The sequence below is a fragment of the Heptranchias perlo genome, chromosome 5 (genome assembly GCF_035084215.1).
Source record: "Heptranchias perlo isolate sHepPer1 chromosome 5, sHepPer1.hap1, whole genome shotgun sequence".
Lineage (NCBI taxonomy): Eukaryota > Metazoa > Chordata > Chondrichthyes > Hexanchiformes > Hexanchidae > Heptranchias > Heptranchias perlo.
This window is the reverse complement of record NC_090329.1, coordinates 111,229,775-111,245,919: the sequence shown is the minus strand read 5'-3', so window position 1 is coordinate 111,245,919 and position 16,145 is coordinate 111,229,775.

Below are 16,145 nucleotides of genomic sequence, written 5' to 3'. Positions count from 1 at the left end.
ATGCAAAATATCTGTTCAATTCATCTGCCATTTCTTTATTCTCCATTATTAATTCACTCCCTAGAGGACCAACGCTCATTTTATTTACTCCTTTCCTTTTTAAGTACCTGTAGGAACTCTTACTATATGTTTTTATATTTCTAGCTAGCTTTCTCTCGTACTCCAGTTTCTCCCTCCTTATTATTCTTTTAGTCATTCTTTGCTGTTTTTTATATTCTGTCCAATCTTCTGACCCGCCACTAATCTTCGTGGAATTGTATGCTTTTTCTTTCAATTTGATACTATCTTTAACTTCCTTAGTTAGCCACGGATGGTATGTCCTTCCCCTCGAGTCTTTCTTTCTCACTGGAATGTATCTTTGCTGAGTGTTATGAAATATCTCATTAAATGTCTGCCACTGCATCTCTACTGACCTATCCCTTAACCTAAGTTCCCAATTCACTTTAGCCAGCTCTGTCTTCATGCCCTGGATCCTGGAATTTCCTACCTAGCATCATTGTGGGAGCAGAAGGACTGCAGTGGGTGAAAGAGAACCCAGTACTACTTTCTCACGGCAACTAGGGATGGACAATAAATGTGGCCTTGCCAGTGTCACCAACATCCCCAGAACAAATATATTAAAAAAACTGAGCTTGCTTGCTGAGAATGTATTGTGAGCGAAGTAGCAAATTCTTTTAAAATAACATTTTAAATTAAGGAGACAGCTTGGTTTCTTTTTAATTTCAATGGCACTTCAGAATAATATTTCTCGTTCAAATTAGTTAGATTTATGAACTGTAAAGGATAGAATTAAAATATAGGCATTTAAAGATTTTTTGCAGTTATCTTTCAATGTTTAAGTCACCTGTATCCAGCAAAGAACATAATAAACTTCCAAGCTCTGCTCTCACAAACAAAGAAATTGACCCCAGTTAACCTAAGCAGCTGCACAGTTCCCACTAATCAGAATATAATTTCTAAAATATCGACAGGAAAGATCATTGTGTTTCCCTCTCCCACAGGTGGTTTAGTGATGATTTTCACATTTTTCAGCTTGGATGCACCAGAAAGTTCTCCTAGCGCCTCACACCTCACCAATTATGAATTCTGGGGCTAATAAATCTTTTGACATTGGAGAGGATGCAGAGGAAGTAGTCCAAGTTCTTTTTTATTACTTAATTATGAATACACTGCCACATTATCTGAACATTCTGTAATCTACTGAAATGCTACTCTCTGGCTTTACATTGAATACTAACATTTTAAAAGGAATTCTTCACTTGCTTGAATGAGTTGGGTGGGCCTGCTTGGCTGTGCATAGCTGGTGAATCCTCAACTCCAATGGCAATGCAACCTGCACGTTATTTTCCACAGGTGTACTCAGGGAAAGGCAGTGATGGGATAGCACATCTATACAGCTGAAGGGGTTCTTCACCCATGCAGCATCACCATCCTTCTTGGTAGGGAAGTATTTTGTGAACTTCTCTTGCAGAAAGCCGTGATAATTGGAAATTTCATGTCACTGGCTGTTAAAGGGAAAATAACTTGGTCACAAAGTCCTCCAATGTCTCAAAGGTATTAAGCTTGCCATTTTTAGCTGTTGCTTTTTTCTATGCGAACAATGGAGTTTGATTCTTAAAGGGCCCTGTTCAACTAAGTTTTTCAAAAGATATTTACCAGGTAAGAGAGCTGGCCAGCCACTCAGGGTTTTCCACGTACTAAGATACACTTTAGAATCATAGAAAGGTTACAGCAAGGAAGGAGGCCATTCGGCCCATCAAGTCTGCGCCGGCTCTATGCAAGAGCAATCCAGCCAGTCCCATTCCCCCGCCCTTTCCCCGTAGCCCTGCAAATTTTTTCCTTTCAAGTACTTATCCAGTTCCCTTTTGAAGACCATGATTAAATCTACCTCCACTACCCCCTCGGGCAGTGCATTCCAGATCCTAACCACTCACTGTGTAAAAAAGTTTTTCCTCCTGTCACCTTTGGTTCTTTTGCTAATCACCTTAAATCTATGTCCTCTGGTCCTTGACCCTTCTGCCAATGGGAACAGTTTCTCCCTTATCTACTCTGTCTACACCCTTCATGATTTTGAATACCTCTATCAAATCTCCTTGCAACAGTCTCTATTCCAAGAAGAACAACCCCAGCTTCTCCAGTCTATACACGTAACTAAAGTCCCTCATCCCTGGAATCATTCCAGTAAATCTCTTCTGCACTCTTTCTAAGGCCTGCACATCTTTCCTGAAGCGTGGTGCCCAGAACTGGACACAATATTCCAGTTGTGGCCAAACCAGTGTTTTATAAAGGTTCGTCATGACTTCCATACTTTTGTACTCTATACCTCTATTTATAAAAGCCCAGGATCCCGTATTCTTTTTTAACCGCTTTGTCAACCTGCCCTGCCACCTCCAACGATTTGTGCACATATACCCCCAGATCTCTCTGTTCCTATACCCCTTTTAGAGTTGTGTCCTCTAGTTTATATTGCCTCTCCTCGTTCTTCCTACCGAAATGTATCACTGCGCATTTTTCTGCCATCTTCAGCCAGAAATGCCGAGTGGATGATCCATCTCGGCCTCCTCCCGATATCCCCACCATCACAGAAGCCAGTCTTCGGCCAATTCGATTCACTCCATGTGATATCAAGAAACGGCTGAGTGCACTGGATACAGCAAAGGCTATGGGCCCCGACAACATCCTAGCTATAGTGCTGAAGACTTGTGCTCCAGAACTAGCTGCGCCTCTAGCCAAGCTGTTCCAGTACAGCTACAACACTGGCATCTACCCGACAATGTGGAAAATTGCCCAGGTATGTCCTGTCCACAAAAAGCAGGACAAATCCAATCCGGCCAATTACCGCCCCATCAGTCTACTCTCAATCATCAGCAAAGTGATGGAAGGTGTCATCGACAGTGCTATCAAGCGGCACTTACTCACCAATAACCTGCTCACCGATGCTCAGTTTGGGTTCGGCCAGAACCACTCGGCTCCAGACCTCATTACAGCGTTGGTCCAAACATGGACAAAAGAGCTGAATTCCAGAGGTGAGAGTGACTGCCCTTGACATCAAGGAGCCCGAGTAAAATTGAAGTCAATGGGAATCAGGGGGAAAACTCTCCAGTGGCTGGAGTCATACCTAGCACAAAGGAAGATGGTAGTGGTTGTTGGAGGCCAATCATCTCAGCCCCAGGACATTGCTACAGGAGTTCCTCAGGGCAGTGTCCTAGGCCCAACCATCTTCAGCTGCTTCATCAATGACCTTCCCTCCATCATAAGGTCAGAAATGGGGATGTTCGCTGATGACTGCACAGTGTTCAGTTCCATTCGCAACCCCTCAAATAATGAAGCAGTCCGAGCCCGCATGCAGCAAGACCTGGACAACATCCAGGCTTGGGCTGATAAGTGGCAAGTAACATTCGCGCCAGATAAATGCCAGGCAATGACCATCTCCAACAAGAGAGAGTCTAACCACCTCCCCCTGACATTCAACGGCATTACCATCACCGAATCCCCCACCATCAACATCCTGGGGGTCACCATTGACCAGAAACTTAACTGGACCAGCCACATAAATACTGTGGCTACAACAGCAGGTCAGAGGCTGGGTATTCTGCGGCGAGTGACTCACCTCCTGACTCCCCAAAGCCTTTCCACCATCTACAAGGCACAAGTCAGGAGTGTGATGGAATACTCTCCACTTGCTTGGATGCGTGCAGCTCCAACAACACTCAAGAAGCTCGACACCATCCAAGATAAAGCAGCCCACTTGATTGGCACCCCATCCACCACCCTAAACATTCACTCCCTTCACCACCGGCGCACTGTGGCTGCAGTGTGCACCATCCACAGGATGCACTGCAGCAACTCGCCAAGGCTTCTTCGACAGCACCTCCCAAACCCGCGACCTCTACCACCTAGAAGGACAAGAGCAGCAGGCCCATGGGAACAACACCACCTGCACGTTCCCCTCCAAGTCACACACCATCCTGACTTGGAAATATATCGCCGTTCCTTCATTGTCGCTGGGTCAAAATCCTGGAACTCCCTTCCTAACAGCACTGTGGGAGAACCGTCACCACACGGACTGCAGCGGTTCAAGGCGGCGGCTCACCACCACCTTCTCGAGGGCAATTAGGGATGGGCAATAAATGCTGGCCTCGCCAGCGACGCCCACATCCCATGAACAAATTTAAAAAAAAATTTCATCTGCCACGTGTCCGCCCATGCCATCAGCCTGTCTATATCCTCTAGAAGACTATCACTATCCTCCTCACTGTTTACTACCTTTCCAAATTTTGTGCCATCTGCAAATTTTGAAATTGTGCCCTGTACACCCAAGTCCAAGTCATTAATATATATCAAGAAAAGCAGTGGTCCCAGCACTGACCCCTGTGGAACACCACTGTACATCACCCTCCAGACTGAAAAACAGCTGGAGCTTTCACAATACTGCAAGAGACACAAGTGAGCACTCATCTCCTTTCCCCCACCCACAGCCTGAGTAGCTAGGACATTTTGATGTAAAAGAGCAGATGCAGATACTCCACTCTTATTTCTTCATAGTGCAAAAGAGAGATCTTGTTTTGATATAGTTGACAATCTTGACAGCATCGTCCAGCATGTACTTCAAGTTGTTTATGTTTATATTTTTCACACGGGTTTCCTAAAATCCTGTGTTACAGCACAGAAGGAGGCCATTCGGCCCATCGAGCCCGTGCCTGCTCTTTGTAAGAGGAATCCAGTTAGTCCCATTCCCCCACTCTTTCCCTGTAACTCTGCAATTTTTTTTTCCCTTCAAGTACTTATCCAATTCCTTTTATTGGAATCTTTATAAAGGTAGAAGGTAACTCACTCTTAAGATTCTATCTCACAAGCCTTCATGACCAGCACAGAGCATGCTCCCATTGACCGTTGTCCCATCTATGTAGACTCCACAGCACCAAGGGTAGGCAAAATATTCTGGCAAATGAATGCAATATCAATTGGTTTGGCTGTGTACTGACTGTTTTATTTGGAAGGGTTTAAGTTTGTACAGCTGGTGAGTCATTCATGAGCACCTCCAGTAGTCTCCACACCAGAGTTCCTGATGCAGATTCCTAAGTTCAGACCATAAAGTGATCTGACGACTGGCTTACAACAGAAAGAAACAACTATCAATTACGCAAGTAATCTGTTAATGAAGAATTAAAATACAGGCTCCAGGTAGATGGAATAGCTTTAGCACCATTCCTTCCACATATCTAACATGAACAATTGATTTTATTAAACATTGATATAGCATAATATTGTTACATATCATGATTGACCCAAAGTGGAACAATTAAAATCACCTCCAACAATCCTTCCTGCAAAAGAAATTTAAATGAAAATATTGCCTAAAATTAAGATTACAATCACAGATTTAAAAAAACTAGCATTCAATATCGGGCTTCTTCACCGCTTTCTGTCCTCATCCCAGCAACAAGTTGCAGCACCCTTTTTCCTGTTGCCAGGAAACTAGTCTGCAATTAATACTATCAGTCTCATTACAAACTGACAGCAAGTCTGGTTACTGTATTGTCATGTTTGATTTCAGAATTGCATACTTAAAAAAGATATTTTCTGCTTGTGTCCAAAAATTCTTATTTGCAGACATCCCACCAAATTTTAAGTGTAAATGATCCTGCCATACTTGCACTGTACATTGCACAAATTGAATTTTGCACTAACCTTCCAAAAAGGCCAAGATATTAGTTATCGTAAAGAGAGTTCACACAAGCAATGGCCAGTGTTATTAGTATATGTAGCTGTACATCGATAAACGATAATTACAGTTCTAAGTCCCCAAGCCTTTCTTAGGATCGTTTTATCTTCATCCCCTCCCCCTCTCCCCCACCAATTCCCGAGGCACTGCCACACCTAGAATTTCCTGCGCGCCTGAGCTTGGAGTTGGTGTCGCTGTTGTGTTCTACATCGTGGAGATGTGATTCCAGAAGTGCTGACAGGTGAGTGGCCAGCCTGCTCGGAGTCAGAGCTGGGGGCGGAAGAGGGAGAGGGGGGCTTGGGCTAAGAGGGCAGTGGGAGGGATGGAGGTTTACAATGTGCATAGCGAAGAATGAGTTCAAGAAAAGAAGTTGGCTTTGCCAAAGTGATTATTGTCTTCCCCTCTTACTCATTTCTTTGACCTTTCTTTTACCGATAAGCTCTTGACAAGAAAATAAACTGTATCGCGCATGTGCGAAAGTCCTAGTGGCATGGTAACACGCTGGTTTGGTTAGGCATGTATAGCAGTACCTCAGCTGTCAAAAAGGTCACCAACCACTACTGAATAATTCTTGAGCGCTCAGACCTGATTCCCAAAAATATTTCATTTGATCATTAGATCTTTGAAGGTGGCAGGGTAAGTTGATCAGGTGATTAAGAAAGCATATGGGATAATTGGCCCTTTAAATAGTGGCACTGAATAAAACAAGGAAGTCCTGCTAAACCTTTACAAATCACTGGTTCGGCCTCAGCTGAAGTATTGTGTACAATTCTGGGCCCCACACTTTAGGAAGGATGTCAAGGCCTTGGAGGTTTACCAGGATGATACCAGGGATGAGGGACTTCAGTTATGTAGGATTATTCTCCTGAGAGCAGAGGAGGTGAGGGGGACCCCTGATAGAGGTATTCAAAATGAGGGGTTTTGATAGGGAGAAACTGTTTCTTTTGGCAAGTGGGTCAGTAACCAGAGGTCATAGGTTAAAAATAATTGGCAAAAGAACTATAGGGGAAATGAGGAATTTTTTTTTCACACCAAGCGTTGTTAAGATCTGGAATGCACTCCCTGAAAGGGTGGTGGAAGATGATTCCAATAGGCACTTTCAAAAGGTAATTGGACATGTACTTGAAGAGGACTAATTTGTAGGGTTATGGGAAAAAACCTGTGGTGTGGGACTAAAATGGATAGCTCTTTCAAAGAGCCAGCACAGGCATGACGGGCCAAATGGCCTCCTTCTGTGCTGTAAGATTATATGATTCTATGCTCTAGGTACCCGATAATAAGGACTATGTTCTCATTCAGGCTATAATCTAGTTTTATGTATACATGGAACACTTCAAAACATTGATATAGGTGTCACTATTTATAGGCATTTGGTCAAAAGCCTGTTGCAGTAGCCAACCCAAAATGCAAGAGCCTTGGTTGGTGTTCATTTTCCTACCCAAAAATAAAGTAATCTCAGCTCCAAGTCCTATGCGACTGGCCTTTGGCACTGAACATCCAAGCCAGATAGCAGGATGATCACTTTCACATGTGGGGCAAATCCACCTTGTGGGAAGGAATTAGAATTTGTTATTAGTAGAATCATAGAATGAATCATAGAATGGTTACAGCACTGGAGGAGGCTCTTTGTAAGAGCAATCCAGTTAGTCCCATTCCCCCACACTTTCCCCATAGCCCTGCAAAGTTTTTCCCTTCAAGTATTTATCCAATTCCTTTTTGAAAGCCACGATTGAATCTGCTTCCACCACCCTTTCAGGCGGCGCATACCAGATCATAACTACTCGCTGCGTAAAAAAGTTTTGCCTTATGTCGCCTTTGGTTCTTTTGCCAATCACCTTAAATCTGTGTCCTTTGGTTCTCGACCCTTCCACCAATGGAACAGTTTCCCTTTATTTACTTTATCTAAACCTGCCATGATTTTGAACACTTCTAGCAAATCTCCTCTTAACCATCTCTGCTCTAAGGAGAACAACCCCAGCTTCTCCAGTCTATCCACGTAACTGAAGCCCCACATCCCTGGAACTATTCTAATAAATCTTTTCTGCACCCTCTCTAAGGCCTTCGCATCCTTCCTGAAGTGCGGTGCCCAGAATTGGACACATTATACTCACAATAGGACACATTATAATCACAATATGGCAAATGGAATTTAACCCGGAAAAGTGCGAGGTGATGCACTTTGGAGGGACTAACAAGGCAAGGGAATACACAATGAATGGGAGGACCCTAGGCAAGACAGAGGGTCAGAGGGATCTTGGTGTGCAAGTTCACAGATCCCTGAAGGCGGCGGAACAGGTGGTAAAGAAGGCATATGGGATACTTGCCTTTATTAGCCGAGGCATAGAATATAAGAGCAAGGAGGTTATGATGGAGCTGTATAAAACACTGGTTAGGCCACAGCTGGAGTACTGTGTGCAGTTCTGGTCGCCACACGACAGGAAGGATGTGATCGCTTTGGAGAGGGTGCAGAGGAGATTCACCAGGATGTTACCAGGGCTGGAGTGCTTCAGCTATGAAGAGAGACTGGGAAGATTGGGTTTGTTTTCCTTGGAGCAGAGGAGGCTGAGGGGGGACATGATTGAGGTGTACAAAATTATGAGGGGCACAGATAGGATGGATACTAAGGAGCTTTTTCCCTTCGTTGAGGGTTCTATAACAAGGGGACATAGATTCAAGGTAAAAGGCGGGAGGTTTAGAGGGGATTTGAGAAAGAATTTTTTCACCCAGAGGGTGGTTGGAGTCTGGAACTCACTGCCTGAAAGGGTTGTGGAGGCAGGAACCCTCACAACATTAAAGAAGCTTTTGGATGAGCACTTGAAATGCCATAGCATACAAGGCTACGGACCAAATGCTGGAATATGGGATTAGAGTAGACAGGGCTGATGGCCGGCGCGGACACGATGGGTCGAAGGGCCTCTCTCCGTGCTGTATAACTCTATGACTCTATGACAATAGGAACAGCAGGCTTGCAAACTGAGGAGACTGCAACTGTTCATTGGTTTGAAGGGGATCTCAGGTCAGGAACAAAGAATTTTATAGCAAAATCTTGCTCACCATAATTTAAAGAAAGTTTCACCAGCAGGATCTCGGTTGGAAAACAAACTATTGCAAATTAATTTATACAGTTCAATACCTTTAATAATTTTTGAATTGTTTAATTTGCAAGTACTGATGCATTGTGTGTGCCGCTTTGAAGGAGTTGCTAGTGCTGTATTTATTATGCAAAGAGCTATCAGATTTCCTTGAAAACCTGCTGGACCCAGCCTTCATTTTGAAAATTAGCTCAAATTCAACTCGTGTGCCTGAACTGCAAAACCGACCTTGCTCAGTTTGCTGACAATTCCAGTGTTTAGCTTAATTCAGAACTCCTTTGAAAATGAAGGAGCCCATGCCAGCCTATAGCAGAACTCTGACAACATCCAGGTTTGGGTTAACAAGTGGCAGGTAACATTTGAGCATCGATCAACTCCAACAAGAGAAAGTCCTGCTACCTTCAGCACCCTCGCCAAGTTCCCCACCATCTACTTCTGGGAATTGCCACTGGCCAGAATCTTAACTGGAAGAACTATTAGCAACAGAAACTACAAGAGTAGGGTAGAGACTAAGTACTCTGGCTCACCTCCAGACCCCTCAAAGCCTCTCCACAATTGAGAAGGCTCAAGGCAAGAGCGTGATGGAATACTCACCACTTGCATGGATGGGTGCACACATGACATCATCCAACACAGAGCAGTTCATTTGATTGTGCCCCTAACACTGGATTCAGTAACCATACTTTCCACCACTCGTGCACTATGGCTGCAGTATGTATGACCTAAAGAATGCACTGCAGCAACTCATCAAGGCAACTTTGATTGCACCTCCTTGCCCTGTGATCTCCATGACTGAGAAGGACAATAGCAGCAAAGTCACAGCAACACCATCATCTCCAAGTCACACACCATCCTGACCTGGACATAAATCACTGTTCCTACATCATTGCTGGGTCAATATCCTGGAATTCCTACCTAACACCATTGCGGGAGCAGCACTGAGGACTGCAGCAGTCTAAGGAGAAGGCCCACCATCATCTTCTCAGGGCAGCTTAGGGATGGGCAATAAATGTGACCATGCCAGCCTCACCCGCATCCAGAGAACAAATTTTAAAAAAATCAAGAGTTATTAATCAAGAATCATTTCAACAACTATGCAAATTAGATCATCTTTACTTTCAGTCTCAGTAACTCAATGAGAGCACCAGCATTAGCTCTTTAAATAAAAGAAAAAAGAGGGATATTTTTGCTTTGTCCAACATTTAAAAAAAAAATTCTGAAGAGCCATTATTGAACTTTTTGTGGTAACATTTTCAACTTGGAATTGCTGCATTATTGGCATAAATATCACGAATCCAAACAACTATATTTTATCAATGTTACATAAGAACATAAGAAATAGGAGCAGGAGTAGGCCAATTGGCCCCTCGAGCCTGCTCCGCCATTCAATAAGATCATGGCTGATCTGATCCCAACCTCAAATTTAAATTCATGTCCAATTTCCTGCCCGCTCCCCGTAACCCCTAATTCTCTTTACTTCTAGGAAACTGTCAATTTCTGTTTTAAATTTATTTAATGATGTAGCTTCCACAGCTTCCTGGGGCAGCAAATTCCACAGACCTACTACCCTCTGAGTGAAGAAGTGTCTCCTCATCTCAGTTTTGAAAGAGCAGCCCCTTATTCTAAGATTATGCCCCCTAGTTCTAGTTTCATCCATCCTTGGGAACATCCTCACCGCATCCACCCGATCAAGCCCCTTCACAATCTTATATGTTTCAATAAGATCGCCTCTCATTCTTCTGAACTCCAATGAGTAGAGTCCCAATCTACTCAACCTCTCCTCATATGTCCACCCCCTCATCCCCGGGATTAACCGAGTGAACCTTCTTTGTACTGCCTCAAGAGCAAGTATGTCTTTTCTTAAGTATGGACACGAAAACTGTATGCAGTATTCCAGGTGCGGTCTCACCAATACCTTATATAACTGCAGCAATACCTCCCTGTTTTTATATTCTATCCCCCGAGCAATAAAAGCCAACATTCCATTGGCCTTCTTGATCACCTGCTGCACCTGCATACTAACCTTTTGATTTTCTTGCACTAGGACCCCCAGATCCCTTTGTACTGCAGTACTTTCCAGTTTCTCGCCATTAAGATAATAACTTGCTCTCTGATTTTTCCTGCCAAAGTGCATAACCTCACATTTTCCAATATTGTATTGCATCTGCCAAATCTCCGCCCACTCACCCAGCCTGTCTCAATCCCCTTGTAGGTTTTTTATGTCCTCCTCACTCTACTTTCCCTCCCATCTTTGTATCATCTGCAAACTTTGATATGTTACACTCGGTCCCCTCCTCCAAATCGTTAATATAGATTGTAGAGAGTTGGGGACCCAGCACCGACCCCTGCGGAACACCACTGGCTACTGGTTGCCAGTCCGAGAATGAACCATTTATCCCAACTCTCTGCTTCCTGTTAGATAACCAATCCTCCACCCATGCCAGAATATTACCCCAGTCCAGTGATTCTTTATCTTGAGCAATAATCTTTTATGTGGCACCTTGTCGAATGTCTTCTGGAAGTCTAAATACACTACGTCCACTGGTTCCCCTTTATCCATCCTGTACGTTATGTCCTCAAAGAACTCAAGCAAATTTATCAGACATGACTTCCCCTTCATAAAGCTATGCTGACTTTGTCCTATTAAATTATGTTTATCCAAATGTTCCGCTACTGTCTCCTTAATAATAGACTCCAAAATTTTACCCACCACAGATGTTAGGCTAACTGGTCTATAATTTCCAGCCTTCTGCCTACTACCCTTTTTAAATAAGGGTGTTACATTAGCAGTTTTCCAATCTGCTGGGACCTTTGCCGAGTCCAAAGAATTTTGGAAAATTATTACCAAAGCATCTACAATCCCGACTGCCACTTCCCTCAAGACCCTAGGATGTAAGCCATCAGGTCCAGGGGATTTATCCGCCTTGAGTCCCATTAATTTACTGAGTACCAATTCCTTAGTGATTTTAATCGTATTTAGCTCCTCCCCCCCCCCCAGAGCCCCCTGTTTGTCCAGTGTTGGGATATTCTTAGTGTCCTCTACCGTAAAGACTGAAACAAAATATTTGTTCAGCATTTTTGCCATCTCCATGTTTCCCACCATTAATTTCCCGGTCTCATCCTTTAAGGGACCTACGTTTGCCTTAGCCACCCTTTTTCTTTTAATATAACTGTAGAAACTCTTGTTATCTGTTTTTATATTTTTGCTAATTTATTTTCATAATCTATCTTCCCTTTCTTAATCAATCCTTTAGTTACTTTTTGCTGTCTTTTGAAGACTTCCCAATCTTCTATCCTCCCACTAAGTTTGGCTACCTGAAATGTCCTTGTTTTTAGTCGGATACTATCCTTAATTTCTTTACTTAGCCACGGATGGCTGTCATTTCTTTTACACCCTTTTTTCCTCAGTGGAATATATTTGTTTTGAAAGTTGTAAAATAACTCCTTGAATGAACACCACTGCTCATGTACCGTCTTACCCTTTAATCTATTTTCCCAGTCCACTTTAATCAATTCCGCTCTCATACCATCATAGTCTCCTTTATTCAAGCTCAGTACGCTTGTTTGAGAACCAACCTTCTCACCCTCTAATTGGATATGGAATGTAACCATGTTATGGTCACTCATTCCAAGGGGATCCTTAACTAGGACATTATTAATTAATCCTGGCTCATTACACAGGACCAGGTCCAAGGTTGCTTGCCCCCTTGTAGGATCAGTTACATGCTGCTCAAGAAATCCATCCCTAATACACTCAAATAAACTCTTCCTCAAGGCAGCCCTGCCCAATTTGATTTGTCCAGTTAATATGATAGTTAAAATCCCCCATAATTATAGCTGTTCCCTTATTACATGCCCTGACTATTTCCTGATTAATACTTCTTCCAGCAGAGTTGCAACTATTAGGCCTATATATTACGCCCACTAGTGTTTTTTCCCCTTATTATTCCTTATCTCTACCCAAACTGTTTCATTATCCTGATCCTTTGTCCCAATATCATTTCTCTGTATTACAGTGATTCCTTCCTTGATTAACAGAGCCACCCTTCCTTCCTGCCTGTCCTTCCTGATTGTTAAATACCCTGGCATATTTAATTCCCAGTCATTGTCACCCTGCAGCCATGTTTCTGTAATGGCCACAAGATCATACCCATACGTAGTTATTTGTGCCGTTAACTCGTCCATTTTGTTACAAATGCTATGTGCATTCAAAATAGTGTTCAGGCTATAATTCTTCTCAGAATTACACAACCCTTCCCAAATGTGTTTCAGAGATTAATTCATTATAGGCGGAATGCCTTAGCCTGGCCAGGTGCGATCAAATGCCTGGGATTCGGTCAGCTCTCCTGTGGACTGGATCTTTCTGTCCCTAAGATTTTATAAATTCATTAGCAAATTCCCCACCAACATGAAATTTAAAATGGGACTACTTCCACTGCCAAAATTGGAAGTGGGCTTGTTAGCACATATGAAACCACATTACTCAGTTCCTGCCTTAGTACATAAGCAGTGCTGACACTAGGATCTTGTTAAAATTTGTTGAATGGATGATTCTTATTTTCTAATCACGTACCTGAGGTCTTCATAGCAGAAACAGCAGCTTCTCAGCAATGCTGGAAGATTTTCTTTCCTGAGTTAGGTATATGATAGAAGAGCAACAGGGTTAATGGTGCTTTATAATGCAAGACCACTGCTGCTGTTGCTGCTGTAGGAGTCCTTAAATTTTACAATCACTTCCAGCTTCACAACCCAATACTTTTCCTTCTTGGAATCTTTGATAGTCTCAAGTATGAAATTGTGAAGTGGCAGAAATTATTTGTGACTGGTCATAGGAAAAGGCCACCTGCTAATTCTGAAGTCTTGACTGCATAAATTTGAGTTTAAAGAATTTCTTATTAAAAAACCAGCAAACGCAAATTCTCAGGATCCATAAGCATAGAGAAGTGAAAAATGCCAGTTAAGTTTTTATAATGCAACTTTGGAACAATTTTTAATTGTATGTAAATACATGAGCCGTGATTTCCCCACAACCCAGGGAATGTTTTATATTTTTGTTGGAGGGTTTACATTTCTGATCTTTTAATTTACAAATGTCACTAATCTTTGCTTTGCAAAACTAGGTCTTACAAGTCAGTTAGGATCATGTTTTAGAGAGCTGGATTAAGAATTCCTGAGGCCCTGGACACCAAGAACATTCAAGGCCCCTCCACTCCTCCCACAAGCCCTCCCCGATCCATTAAAACATAAATATGTAGTAAAATGCATGAAGAAACAGGCCTGTAAAACATTTACACACTGCATTAATAATAGAGCAAATCGTATTACAATGTATTATGTTTAAATGAAACAAATTCAGCAAATGTACACATTTTCTGCATTATGCTGAGTTTTACCGGGGGCAGGGAGGGGGGGGGGGGGGTGGGGAGGTGGCGGTGGTATCTGCATATATAGCTTGGCCCCAACAGGCCTCTGCGTTAATTTACCCGAAGTTCTGCACTACAAAACTTAGATCGTTCTCTAATTGAACATTTCAATCTGAATGGAGAAACTTGAATGCTTCAGCTTTTCATAGATTCATAGAAGTTTACAACATGAAAACAGGCCCTTCGGCCCAACATGTCCATGTCGCCCAGTTTATACCACTAAGCTAGTCCCAATTGCCTGCACTTGGCCCATATCCCTCCATACCCATGTAACTGTCCAAATGCTTTTTAAAAGACAAAATTGTACCCGCCTCCACTACTGCCTCTGGCAGCTCGTTCCAGACACTCACCACCCTTTGAGTGAAAAAATTGCCCCTCTGGACCCTTTTGTATCTCTCCCCTCTCACCTTAAATCTATGCCCCCTCGTTATAGACTCCCCTACCTTTGGGAAAAGATTTTGACCATCTACCTTATCTATGCCCCTCATTATTTTATAGACTTCTATAAGATCACCCCTAAACCTCCTACTCTCCAGGGAAAAAAGTCTCAGTCTATCCAACCTCTCCCTATAAGTCAAACCATCAAGTCCCGGTAGCATCCTAGTAAATCTTTTCTGCACTCTTTCTAGTTTAATAATATCCTTTCTATAATAGGGTGACCAGAACTGTACACAGTATTCCAAGTGTGGCCTTACTAATATCTTGTACAACTTCAACAAGACATCCCAACTCCTGTATTCAGTGTTCTGACCAATGAAACCAAGCATGCTGAATGCCTTCTTCACCACCCTATCCACCTGTGACTCCACTTTCAAGGAGCTATGAAACTGTACTCCCAGATCTCTGTTCTATAACTCTCACCAACGCCCTACCATTAACGGAGTAGGTCCTGGCCCGATTCGATCGACCAAAATGCATCACCTCACATTTATCTAAATTAAACTCCATCTGCCATTCATCGGCCCACTGGCCCAATTTATCAAGATCCCGTTGCAATCCTAGATAACCTTCTTCACTGTCCACAATGCCACCAATCTTGGTGTCATCTGCAAACTTACTAACCATGCCTCCTAAATTCTCATCCAAATCATTAATATAAATAACAAATAACAGCGGACCCAGCACCGATCCCTGAGGCACACCGCTGGTCACAGGCCTCCAGTCTGAAAAACAACCCTCCACAACCACCCTCTGTCTTCTGTCGTCAATCCAATTTTGTATCCAATTGGCTACCTCACCTTGGATCCCGTGAGATTTAACCTTATGTAACAACCTACCATGCGGTACCTTGTCAAAGGCTTTGCTGAAGTCCATGTAGACCACGTCTACTGCACAGCCCTCATCTATCTTCTTGGTTACCCCTTCAAAAAACTCAATCAAATTCGTGAGACATGATTTTCCTCAGAAAACCATGCTGACTGTTCCTAATCAGTCCCTGCCTCTCCAAATGCCTGTAAATCCTGTCTCTCAGAATACCCTCTAACAACTTACCCACTACAGATGTCAGGCTCACCGGTCTGTAGTTCCCAGGCTTTTCCCTGCTGCCCTTCTTAAACAAAGGCACAACGTTTGCTACCCTCCAATCTTCAGGCACCTCATCTGCAGCTGTCGATGATTCAAATATCTCTGCTCGGGGTCCCGCAATTTCCTCCCTAAGCTCCCATAACGTCCTGGGATACATTTCATCAGGTCCCGGAGATTTATCTACCTTGATGTGCGTTAAGACTTCCAGCACCTCCCTCTCTGTAATATGTACCCTCAAGACATCACTATTTGTTTCCACAAGTTCCCTAACATCCATGCCTTTCTCAACTGTAAATACCGATGTGAAATATTCATTTAGGATCTCACCCATCTCTTGTGGTTCCGCACATAGATGACCTTGTTGATCCTTAAGAGGCCCTA